Genomic DNA, 13,442 nt, shown 5'->3' on the forward strand with positions numbered 1-13,442 from the left:
GAGACACCAGCAGGCTGTGGGACCTGCCTACTGCTGCCAATGCTTGCAATGATGCGCCTCCTTGCAAGGCCCACAAGTGCATCCTCCTCCTCAGAGCTGCTGATGACGACATCCCCTGGAGCTGGTGGCACCCAGTCTCTGTCTGTCACCGTGTCATCATCATCCTCCCCCTCCTGAAACATGTCCTGCTGGGATGATGACCCCCCAAACTCCTCTCCTGATGCATGGATGGGCTGCTTGACTGTCGCCACAGTCTTGCTGTCCAATCCCTCATCCCCCAAAGTGCCCATCAGCATCTCCTCCTCCAAATCGCCAACAACAGCAGACAATACCCTGATGGTGCCTGGGGTAAAAAGACTGCTGAGTGACAGGTCGGCGACTGACGGTGAACTGGCCTCCTCCCCAGGCCCTGCTGGGCGGCTGCTGCGAACAGGGGTGGTGGTGGTGGTGGTGAGGGTGGAGGCCTCGGATGCAGAGCTGATGGCGGGCTGCTCATCCTCCGTCATCAGTTGCACCACAGTGTCTGCATCCTTTTCCTCAATGGGACATTTCCGACCCTGCTGGAGGAAAATCGGAGCAGGTGCTACACGCTGCTGCTGCTGTGTCTCTGCAGCGTGAGTTACAGATGCTCCTGCTGGGCGGCGCCCAAGGCGTCCACGGCCAGTGGCTATAGGAGGAATGTTAGCCACTGACGCTGCTGCTGCTGCGGAACTGTGCATGGTGGCGCGGCCGCGCCCGCGGCTTGCCACAATGCTGCTCCCTCTCCTCCTGATTCCCTTGCTGCCCTTCCCCTTGCCCAAACCGCGCTGGTTGCCACTTCCAGACATCTTCGATGTTTTGGGCGTAAACACAAAAGTTTTTTAAAAGGGCGGGTGAAAAGTGGGGTACTTTAATGGAGTGGGTTGGTGGGCGAGGTGACTGAGTGAGTGTCTAGTACAGTAAGTAAGTAGTAACAGTCAGGAAGTACAACTAGCAGTTACAATAATCAGTAGTAATCACAAGGAAATAGAGTGTGTGTACACTACAGACAGTGAGTGCACGCACGCGCAAACACGCGCAGGAGCTAGCCTATGAACAGTGACTGAGTGAGTGTCCCTAGTACAGTAAGTAAGTAGTAACAGTCAGGAAGTACAACTAGCAGTTACAATAATCAGTAGTAATCACAAGGAAATAGAGTGTGTGTACACTACAGACAGTGAGTGCACGCACGCGCAAACACGCGCAGGAGCTAGCCTGTGAACAGTGACTGAGTGAGTGTCCCTACTACAGTAAGTAAGTAGTAACAGTCAGGAAGTACAACTAGCAGTTACAATAATCAGTAGTAATCACAAGGAAATAGAGTGTGTGTACACTACAGACAGTGAGTGCACGCACGCGCAAACACGCGCAGGAGCTAGCCTATGAACAGTGACTGAGTGAGTGTCTAGTACAGTAAGTAAGTAGTAACAGTCAGGAAGTACAACTAGCAGTTACAATAATCAGTAGTAATCACAAGAAAATAGAGTGTGTGTACACTACAGACAGTGAGTGCACGCACGCTCAAACACGCGCAGGAGCTAGCCTATGAACAGTGACTGAGTGAGTGTCCCTACTACAGTAAGTAAGTAGTAACAGTCAGGAAGTACAACTAGAAGTTACAATAATAAGTAGTAATCACAAGGAAATAGAGTGTGTGTACACTACAGACAGTGAGTGCACGCACGCGCAAACACGCGCAGGAGCTAGCCTATGAACAGTGACTGAGTGAGTGTCTAGTACAGTAAGTAAGTAGTAACAGTCAGGAAGTACAACTAGCAGTTACAATAATCAGTGGTAATCACAAGGAAATAGAGTGTGTGTACACTACAGACAGTGAGTGCACGCACGCGCAAACACGCGCAGGAGCTAGCCTATGAACAGTGACTGAGTGAGTGTCCCTACTACAGTAAGTAAGTAGTAACAGTCAGGAAGTACAACTAGCAGTTACAATAATCAGTAGTAATCACAAGGAAATAGAGTGTGTGTACACTACAGACAGTGAGTGCACGCACGCGCAAACACGCGCAGGAGCTAGCCTATGAATAGTGACTGAGTGAGTGTCCCTACTACAGTAAGTAAGTAGTAACAGTCAGGAAGTACAACTAGCAGTTACAATAATCAGTAGTAATCACAAGGAAATAGAGTGTGTGTACACTACAGACAGTGAGTGCACGCACGCGCAAACACGCGCAGGAGCTAGCCTATGAACAGTGACTGAGTGAGTGTCTGAGTGTCTAGTACAGTAAGTAAGTAGTAACAGTCAGGAAGTACAACTAGAAGTTACAATAATCAGTAGTAATAATCACAAGGAAATAGAGTGTGTGTACACAGACAGTGAGTGCACGCACACGCAGGAGCTAGCCTATGAACAGTGACTGAGTGTCCCTACTAGTACAGTAAGTAGTAACAGTAAGTACAACTAGAAATTACAATAATCAATCAGTAATCAGAAGGAAATAGAGTGTGTGTACACAGACAGTGAGTGCACGCACACGCAGGAGCTAGCCTATGAACAGTGACAGTGAGTGTCCTAGTACACTTACAGTATATAACTACAATACAAAATACAATCAATCAGTAGTAAAGGACAGCAGAAATACTGGTATAGATGAGAAATAAACAGAGGACAGGAGAGAACAGCTGTCCACACAGGCAGGCCCTGAGGCCTAAAGCTGTAAGCCTGCAGCAGCTGTCTCTCTCTATGTAACACAAAAGCTACTAACTAAAATACAATGTCTATCTAACTAACAACAATATAGGTGTATATAGGAGGTATATGTGAGCAAAAACGCTAGGTGATTGACCACAATAAAGCTCTTGCTAAGCCAACGCACAAAGGAGCAGATCTCTCTCTGTGCAAAGTCAGGCAAGGACGGAGAAACGGAACATGGCGGCCGCTATTTATAGGGTAGGGGCTGGCCAGGGTCCCCCTCTGTGATTGGCTGCCGTCAGAGGGCCTGGGAGCCCTCTGATTGGCTCTAAGGACATCAATCTGGGCTATGACGCTATTCGAGCTCGGTATTCGAGCTCGAATAGCGCTGTTAGCTCGAATAGTGCGAATAGTGAATGGGCTATTCGAGTTCACTCGAATAGCCCATTCGAATAGCTCCAGCTATTCGGAGCTTGAATACCGAGCTCGAATAGCTGAAAAAGAGCTCGAATATTCGAGCTACTCGAATATTCGAGCTCTGCTGAGCACCACTGCTGCCCAGTTCTAAGAGTCACACATGCATAGGACTGTTTTGCAAAATTTTAAACTTATTAACAGGATTTATATTCCCTCTTCATGTGGGAGATTTATACTTTACACATGGGAACCTGTCATTGTTATTATTTAGTATTTATATAGTGCTGACATCTTACGCAGCGCTGTACAGAGTATATTGTCACTTAACTGTCCCTCCGTGGGGCTCACAATCTAATCCCTATCAGAGTCATATGTCTATATCGTGTAGTGTATGTATAGCAGTCTTGGGCCAATTTAGGGGGAAGCCAATTAACTTATTTGTATGTTTTTTGGGATGTGGGAAGAAACCGGAGTACCCGGAAGAAACCCATACAGACACAGGGAGAACATACAAACTCCTTGCAGATGTTGACCTGGGACCAGGGAACCGGCACTGCAAGGTGAGAGCGCTAACCATTGTGCCACTGTGGTGCCCGTGCTGTCATAGGAAAAACATTGAGTGTGCCTATAATGGATAAATTTCTTTTTTGCTTGTGATCCAGTGATCAGGATATGTAACTTTTTATTAACCACTTCAGGACCGGCCACCTAACCCCCCTTAAGAACCAGGGCAATTTGCATGGAGGGGGGGCGTGTTTCGGGGGGTCGGGCGGCCGGATCCCATCTGTGGCTGGCTGGGCATGGTGTCCCCCATGGAGGCAGGTGTCCCCCTTGTAGCTGGCAGCCATCACTCACCTTCCAGGCTCCAGCAATGAGCCGCAGTAGCCACCTCTTCTCCAGCCGGCATCTCCGCTCCAAATGACGCTCAGGTCGGGTCGTGGCTTGATGACGTCATCAAGCCGGGACCCGGATCTGATGTCAGATGGAGCAGAGATGCTGGCCAGAGAAGAGGGGGGCGCTGATCGTCGCTGGAACGGCACGGAGGTGAGTGGATCCTCTTCTTTTTCCCCCTACCGCCGCAGCTGTCAAAGTGATCACTACGATCCGACGGAGATCGTAGTGATCACGTGATCAGCAGCCATACGCGATGGCTGCTGATCACTCGGGGGAGATGCCAGCTGTCATATGACAGCTTAATCTCCCCTCTCCAGTGCGCACGATCGTGTCAGGACAGTTTGTTAGCGCGGACGTTGAGTCAACGTCCGGTCAGAACGGTAGCACCACCTGCTGGTCATTGTTTCAACGTCCGTGGTCCCCAAAAGGTTAATTGTTCTCGTGTTTATGATTTTGAAAATTAACTGTAAATAACAACATTAGGCAAAATGAGATTTTGAAAATAACAAGTGCAAAAGCAAAGTCAATACATATGATCAAATGTCCATACAAAATTTTACATTTATTTCTTATTATCTGTACGAAGATTATGTAACATTGTAAAAGAGAGGTATAACAATCTAAAATTTCAGAGGGCAGTTATCAAATAAGGACAAGGGACCGACTGACAAGGGATCAAATTGAAGGAGAGGGCTGAAACCAAGTGGCAAGCCTGCAAATCAATAAGTGGCACAGTGACATAATACAATAAAAACAAAAAAAACAAAAAAAAACAAGAAAACAAGTAAAACATGGAAGAGGGGGTTAGCTTTTAGGATCAGATAGCTTATTGGTTTGGTGAAAGGCTACATAACTGGGTTCATCTATCTATCTATCTATCTATCTATCTATCTATCTATCTATCTATCTATCTATCTATCTATCTATCTATCTATCTATCTATCTATCTATCTATCTATCTATCTGTCTGTCTGTCTGTCTGTCTGTCTGTCTGTCTGTCTGTCTGTCTGTCTGTCTGTCTGTCTGTCTATCTATCTATCTTGTAAATTAGATATGTAAGAATTGGTGTTTATGTATGATATGTAAGGGGGTGGTTACTGGTAGAAGCTATGCTATCTTAGTGGTAAGGCTGTAGCGTTTTGGAAAATGAGCTTAGCCTTTTAGTACATTTAGGGGACCTGACTAAGTAGGTTTGTTTTATGTGTACTAGGTTGTGGATTTAAACATTCTATTAATTCTTGTATTGTGAATGTGAGAGGTATGCAGTTAGAAAAAGCCTTCCAAATAAAAAAAAATGAAGCTTTTTAAACATAATTCTATTTCCAGTTTCTTTAAGAGCAGGATGATGTTTACTAACAGCACAATTTGAGTGGGGGGGGGGCTACTAGAACTAGAATTTTTCGTGACCATTAGTGTCAGATGTTTTAGTTTACCAGAGTATAAAGGGAAGCAGGGGTTAATAGGTATGGTAGGGAGAGTAGCAGGTTTGTGTAATAGAGGAGTATTAATATTGCATTTTTGTGCGTTAAATATTAAGAAGTTATTGAACTTAGTCACATTTGAACAGACGTGATTGACCTTATGACAGTAACACAACACAGCTGGTTTATTGTAGTTACAGGCAAAGGGTGTGGTTAAGAACTGTTGCTCTTTTAAAGATCCGAAATCAATTAAAAGCTTAAAGGAGAAGGACTCATCAAAGGAAGTGAATGGTTATTTAGCCCACTGGGTGGGATGAAGTCTGTGACGCAAAATGTAAGATATATTATTGTCCCAGGGCCACATACAGTACATATTATGAATCTGACAACTCTGAACATCTTACAGACAGGTTTTAGACTAGTACATCTCTCATTAGGGAAATTTCACAGTTTCTGTTATTGTTCTTAAAAGCACTCTCTGGCAAGGACATATGCAAAGATGCCAACTAGCCTACTCATGGCACACTATTCTGATAGTACGCTAGGCATATATATAAAAGTGGTGGCGTGTGTAAAGTGGGGTGAATAAATTCGGGCATCATAATTGCCATTACTTTAAATATCTTTAATGATTGTATAATATCAGTTTAGCGTCAGTAATTTGCATGGTGCAATTGCTGTCACTTGGGTGTCTCTAATACTTGCTAAGGTTAAATAAACTCTAACCTCCTAACACTAACAAATCAAGCCTCTCTCTACCCTATTCCCTATTACTTCTTTAACTCTGCCTAACCCTAACTTCTAACCAAATCCCTCTACACTAACTGGACTATTGCTAAGCCAAACACTAACCTCTAAGCCTATTCCCTAACACTAAGCCTCATATAACTACGCCAATCCCTAACTACTATAGCTGAGCACCATAGTCGATAACATTACTTGGCTACCCTGGTACCAATTGTGCACCCCCACTACATGCTGCTCAGTCAGTTGGAGTTTGGTTATAAAATAACAGAACCCCTCTGCTCAATCAATCACTTGATATGTGATAGCTGGAAATCTACATTTCTGTCCGCGGCTGGGCCCAATTTCATAAACAGGCGGTGTGCGCAAATTAACTGCTTCACTGCACTTCTATTGAGGGAGTGCATTTGAAAATAAAGGAAATCCTGAGAAAACCCATGAGGACACAAAACCAAAACCTGTTGGTGAGAGTTTCAGATCTGTCAGATAATAAATAATGCCTTCTGTAATGGTGGCCACCAATGTACTTGGTGACCACCAATCTTACCAAATCTATGTAGCAGAAGAGTAAACTGAGTGACTATACTGAATGGATACTTTAGGCAGTCCTTTATATCACATAGAAATGGTATAGATTGGGAAAAAAAAGGATTTGATTATTTGTGGGCTCCTTAAACGAACATTCCGGTGAAAAAAAGTAAGTTTTGGACTAGTCCATCTCCTCATGGGGGATACTCAGGATTTTCTTTGTTTTTAAAAATTTTTAAAAGCATTTCCTGAATTGCAGTTACACTGACAAAATAGTAAGATACCAGCCAGCCTCCCTACTCACTTGCACACTATTTTGTCAGTTAGACCTAGCAACTGCTGTTCAGGAAATGCTTTTGAAAACAAAGAAGACCCTGAGAATCCCCCATGAGAAGAATTACTAGTTCAAAACCTGTCAATTCTGTCAGATTTTAACTTCTTACTTTTTTCGTTGGAGTGGTCCTTTGAGACTAATCAGCATGGAAACTGCAAACGCTCTTTGCGTATACATTTTCCAGACACTAGTATGCACATTTGTCTGCATTCTTTCCCAGTAACTAATTAAAGTCAATGAGAAATTGCATGCACAGTGTGAATTTATGCTGGAAGATGTAATGATTTTTTCTTACGCAGACAAAGATGTGAAAGCAATTTTACAATGTTTAAATATAAATGGGAATCTCCATTGACTTACACTTTGCATGCAGTGATCTCATTGACACAAAATTGCATTTTACATTACATGAGTGAACCCTGCCTAAGTGACAGCTACATAGGAAAAAGTCATTCACAGTGCATTTTTACTCTTTGACAAATGCACCTCCTATATGTACAGTATATTTACTAATGTATTTCAAATGTTATAGTGGTCCTTTAATCTCCGTATGGATCAAACAAGCCTACAAATAAAAAAATGTTTTTACATAAAGCTATTCATATCACTGGTGGTGTACATCAGCCACGTACATCAGTGTAGTTTTTTTTCCTTTAAATAAATGGATTTGTAGTATGTTCACCAATTTTTAATATGTTGGAACTTTCCAAATAAACCATGACAGTAATAAGAACTTTAGTTACAATCTCTGTATTTTGTTTCTTTACAACTAAGGGCTCAGATGATTCTCTGGCATTGAAAGACATCCATGGGCATGACTATAATTACTAGGTAATTCCCAGCAGTGTTGATCCAGGCATTTTAGCTGACTGCCATCTAGAGTTGGGAAAGATTTTTTTTACCTTTTAGGGTTTATTAGTCAAAGCCTTGTAACGTTTTTTTTGCCTGCCTCTGGATGTATGTGAGGGTGCAGACTAATGTTCTACCTTATTTTCTGGTTGAATGTACTGAAGCATTTCATCGCAGCGTGCGGCTCTAAGCACCGAGCCCCGAAGCTGGATGCCCCATAGCAGCAATGCTATACTGCGAGCCCCAAATAATGGTAAATCGGGCTCTAACGGTTGCCAGACTCCGAATTACATCTCCCTCTGAGTTGCAACAACTGGGAGGGGGAATAGTATTTAATGCCGCCGGGGAGTTTAGCAGCAGCAGCAGAGAGAACCGTCATTCGGCCGAGATGGCCTGCACTTGAATGTACAATGTAGGTAGATTTTTTTTCAACTCAAATAACTACGTAACTATGTCAGACTTTTTTTCTATCTTAGCAGGAACCATAAATGTGCCCTTTATATCTGTGTTGTTTATAAATTGCAGTATAGTTTTATGGCACATCTATTTAATGTTTGATACACTGTCCGAGCTTCTGGGAATATAAGAATAATGACATATAATTTTTTTAATTGCAGGTGGCTTACAAACCTCAATCCTGCTCAACTCTGAGAATATTTTACAACAAAATGGAACTCCAGCAGCACATGATGAGTCACAGAGGAGATAAGCCACATCAGTGCTCAGAGTGTGGGAAAAGCTTCAGTTTTCCATCACAGCTTCTTGAGCACCAGAGGAGTCACACCGGGGAGAGACCATTTTTCTGCTCAGAGTGTGGGAAAGGTTTCACTAAAAAGTCAAACCTTAAAATACACCAGAGAATCCACACTGGAGAGAAGCCATTTTCTTCCTCTGAATGTGAGAAACGTTTTATTGACAAGACACGCCTCAGGACTCATGAGAGGATTCATACAGGAGAGAAGCCCTTTTCCTGCTCAGAATGTGATACATCTTTCACTGAAAAGTCAGCCCTTAAAATACACCAGGTGATCCACACTGGAGGGAAGCTATTCCCTTGCTTGGAATGTGGGAAATATTACAGCTCAAAAGTAATCCTTAAAACCCATCAGAGGATTCACACTGGAGAGAAACAACAGTTTTCTTGCTCAGAATGTGAAAAATCTTTCACTAGGAAGTCAACCCTCATAGCACACCAAATGATACACACAGGAGAGAAGCAGTTTTCCTGCTCAGAGTGTGGAAAATGTTTTACTTTTAAATCAAACCTTGTGGCTCATCAGGTGATCCATACAGGAGAGAAACCATTTTCCTGCTCTGAATGCCGGAAATGTTTTACCAGAGAATCAACCCTCATAGCTCACCAGAGGATTCACACTGGAGGGAATCCATTTCCTTGCTCTGAATGTGAGAAGTCCTTCAGCTCTCAACAAATGTTCAATAATCATATCATGATTCACACTGGAGAGAAGCCATATAAATGTACAGAGTGTGACAAATGCTTCCCACAGAGGGGACATCTTATTCAGCATCAGAGAACTCACACAGGAGAAAAGCCATTTTGCTGCTCTCAATGTGGCAAGAGCTTCACACAACAATCAAATCTGAGAAGACATCAGAAGATACATGAGCGAGTGGATGTGAGCCTGTAAACTGTTTTTAATAAGCATTTTGCTGTAGCATCACAGGATTAGTATGTTCGATAAGCATTACAGATTCATTATTATTAACATACAGCAGATTCCCCATTACCCGGAATGAGGGGAGGTCTGTGCTTGTTGGGCCAGTTGCTCAAGCAACTGACAGGCACATAAATCTGGTATCAGGCGATCCCCACTGGTGTCAGATACCGGGGAATAAGCTGTATATATTTTGGAAGCTTACCATATGTACTTGAATACAACTTGACCTTGTGTATAAGTCGACTCCAATATTCAACCTTCTTAAGCTGGAATTTTTTTTATTGACTCAAGTAGAAGTCTACCCAGGAAAGTTAATGGCTGCACTTGGGGATCAGGATTGGGGAGTCTGGGGATGAGGAGGGATTAATGACAACACTGCGTACAGTATTGCAGCCATTAACCCCTCCTGTCCCTTAAGTGCAGCCAATACCTTCTCCAGGCCCCCAAGTGCAGAAATTATTCACTCCCTTATGCAGCCCAGTATTTCCCCCCACCCCTTTCCTTGTTAATTGTTGTGGCAGGGACTTTCAGACCTGTTTTGTCTTGGCATTTCCTTTATCAAGAAAGTGTCATTTAGCACTGGGTAAATTGCAAATAGGAATGTAACTAACAGTACACACATTACTCAGTGTTGCCAGTGACTTATGTATAAGTCGACCCCTATACTTTTTTGAAGTGAATCAGGCCTACATTTCTAGACTTATACTCGAGTATATACAGCATATAGCTTCAGAAACCATGGACATACAGAGAGTATATTGTTTTTTGGTGATTTATCAAGAAAACTGAAGATGAAGTGAACTGTGATCTGCTGGTACACTAACGTCTGACACATTTTTAAATATACTTGTACATTTGGACTGTAATAATAGAAGGATATCCATTTAATCAATGCTTTATGTTTGTGATTTACAAAAATGTATAAATCAGAATCCAGGTGCATGCATATTTAAAAAATGTACATTTACAAGTGTAAAATACCTTATCATTTACTTTTTTCTTATGTCACGGTCACTTACATGAAATTCTAAAAGATTAACAGATTTGGCAGGATTTGGACTAATCCATTTCCTCATAGGGGAATCCCCTATGATGAGATGGACTAGCTAAAATGAACACAGGAAAAAAATATATATTTCTTTTCAATCTGGGAGAATTGAACTTCTTATAAGTATGTGTACACAATGATTTTCAATGTTTTAATTTTTCATGAGATTGTTCTTTTTTGAACTGTAACTATCTCTTCCAATCTGTTGTCTGCATTCACTGAATGTGCCTTTGACACGGGAGACCAGGGTTCAAATCCTGGCAATGGTTTGTACCTATTCATAAAGAAGTCCTTGAGCAAGACTTCCTAACACTGCAGGGTCGCCCCTTGTGCCAGTGGCATAAAAATAGGGGCTACAACCTCTGCACGTGTGGCGGGGTGGGACACCTCTGGGGCCTGCGCAGGGCCGTTTTGGGGGGCAGGAAGGGTCACAGAATGAGGAGAGAGCATTGGCCCCCACATCAGCAGGGATAGGGGACACTTTCCCCTCCCTCACCTCTGGCTCCCCCCTCAGCACTCCCCCTCCAGTATAAATCAGTGGTAGGAGCAGCAGCGGGCAGGAACACAAGCATAAAATGCTTCCACAGCGGAGGTCCGATGTCTAAGTGCCACACACTACTTCCTGTTTATTAGTAAGTAGTGTCAGACATCGGACCTCCACGGTGGAAGCATGGTATGCTTGTGTTCCTGCCCGCCGCTGCTCCTACCACCGAATTATACTGGAGGGGGAGCGCTGAGGCGAGAGCCCAAGGTGAGGGAGGAGGGAGTGGCCCCCTCCCCACCGATGTAGAGGCCAATGCTCACCCCTCATGCGGCCACCCCTCCTGCCCCCCAAAATGGCCCCAAGCGAACCCCAAAGGGGGAGGGGCATTCAATTCTTCACAGGGAGGACCAGTGATTTCTAGTTACGCCCCTGCCTTGTGCCTTAGTGGCTTCAGCTATTGAGCACTTTGAATCCAACAGGAGAAAAGTGCTATACAAATGTTAGGATTATTATTAGGATTATGTGTGTGATTAAATGGTTTTAAAAAATGATGTCATTTTATAGTTGAAATATTATTTTGGTCCCTTACTGACTAAGGGTGGTGGGATAGTTAAACATTTGCATAAGTTTTAATCTGATTACTTGTGTTTTAAATGTATTTTAATAAAACCTGTAATTTCTTTAGTATTTTTCTGTGCTGGATGTTGTATAAAATGTGCCTTTTAGACTGATTGCAAAAGCATCCTCTATTAAATAATACACCAAAGCAGGACTCACCAAACTGGGTTCTCCCATTAATTCAATCAACAGAACATCCAAAAATGTTTTAGGGCTCTGAGGAAGGGAGAGTGGCCCTAAACATTGTACTGATCTTCCTATATGCTCCATTGATTGAGTAATTGTGATAGCCCCAGTTTCCTGCAATTGTGATAGCCCCAGTTTCACTGTACATATATATGTATGGATATATTGATGACAGGGTTGGGGCAATGCTTGGGATTTAAAGAACAACACTGGGGCCAATATTTGGGGACCTGGCATGGCAATATGTGTATAGAATATTAATGATCCTTTTAAGTCGATATACAGGACTAGTTAGGGTTCAGGTTATGCCTGAGATTGACTTTATTTTGAGTACATACAGTAATTAAAACAAAAGTTTTAGGCTAGTTTCACACATGGGCCCATAAAATGTTAGGCTAGTTTCACACATGGGCCCATAAAGGTTTAGGTTAGTTTCACACATGGGCCCATAAAGGTTTAGGCTAGTTTCACACATGGGCCCATAAAGTTTTAGGTTAGTTTCACACATGGGCCCCCACTTTTTCTCCTGAGTTTTCTCCTAGGCAATATGTTCTCACCTTGTCTACATTATACCTTTTTAAATTCCAGCAAGTAAGAAAATACTCAAAATAATTTTATTATACTTTCTTGCCCTCTTTTTGGTACGTTTTCAATTGCAAAGTGGTGAAAAGTTATTTTATAGAGAAGATTAAATATTATCTCCTAGATGGAAACGCAGGAGAAAAACGGGTCCAGGTGTAATGCGATTTTAGTACAGTATGATGCCCCTACTGCACCACATCACACTGCACAATTGCATACATTTTGACACATTGCGTTAACCAGGAAATGGGGGGCAAACAGTCTGAAAGTGGTGCAATTTTTTTCACAAGCTTTTAGACAGGCATAAGTTTGTAGCGCTCGCTATGCTACTCTGATAAGCCACGCTGACTGTGATAAGGCACATTAACTCTGACAAGGCTCGCTATGCTACTCTGATAAGCCACGCTGACTGTGATAAAGCACTTTAACTCTGACAAGGCTCGCTCACTCTGATAAGGCACGTTAACTCTGATAAGGCACGCTAAGTGTGCAGTAGGGGGAGCTGTAGTGATAGCGAATCAACACCATTGTATAATGCAACAGAGCTACCGATATACATTTGCATAAAAACGATCTACTCACTGTGAGCTAGCATACTTTTCGGAGGCTTAACCATTATTACTTATTTTTCACCTCCTGTACGCCGTTCCCTGATTTGCTCAAAAAACCCTGACAAATTCAAGGAATATATGCAGATGTCTATATCTAGGTTGGTGAATAAAAAAGGACCATGGGCTCGATTCATTAATCTGTGGTGCTAAATCAGTGCAGCTTAATGTGATAGAGCACTTGTTAAACAGAAGAGCGGCCGATATGCATGCTTTACATAGCAGCGATCGGTGCTTTGAAGGAGCATGCCTTCCTTAGTTTCATAGCAACGCATGTAACTTAAAAGGCGGGTGGTCCTGTGAAGTGTCACAACCGCGATACTTCACTAGGGGCCACCGCCGCACCGCACATATGTACAACGCTCCCGCCGCCATTTCCATC

The sequence above is a fragment of the Hyperolius riggenbachi genome, chromosome 3 (genome assembly GCF_040937935.1).
Source record: "Hyperolius riggenbachi isolate aHypRig1 chromosome 3, aHypRig1.pri, whole genome shotgun sequence".
NCBI classification, from domain to species: Eukaryota; Metazoa; Chordata; class Amphibia; order Anura; family Hyperoliidae; genus Hyperolius; species Hyperolius riggenbachi.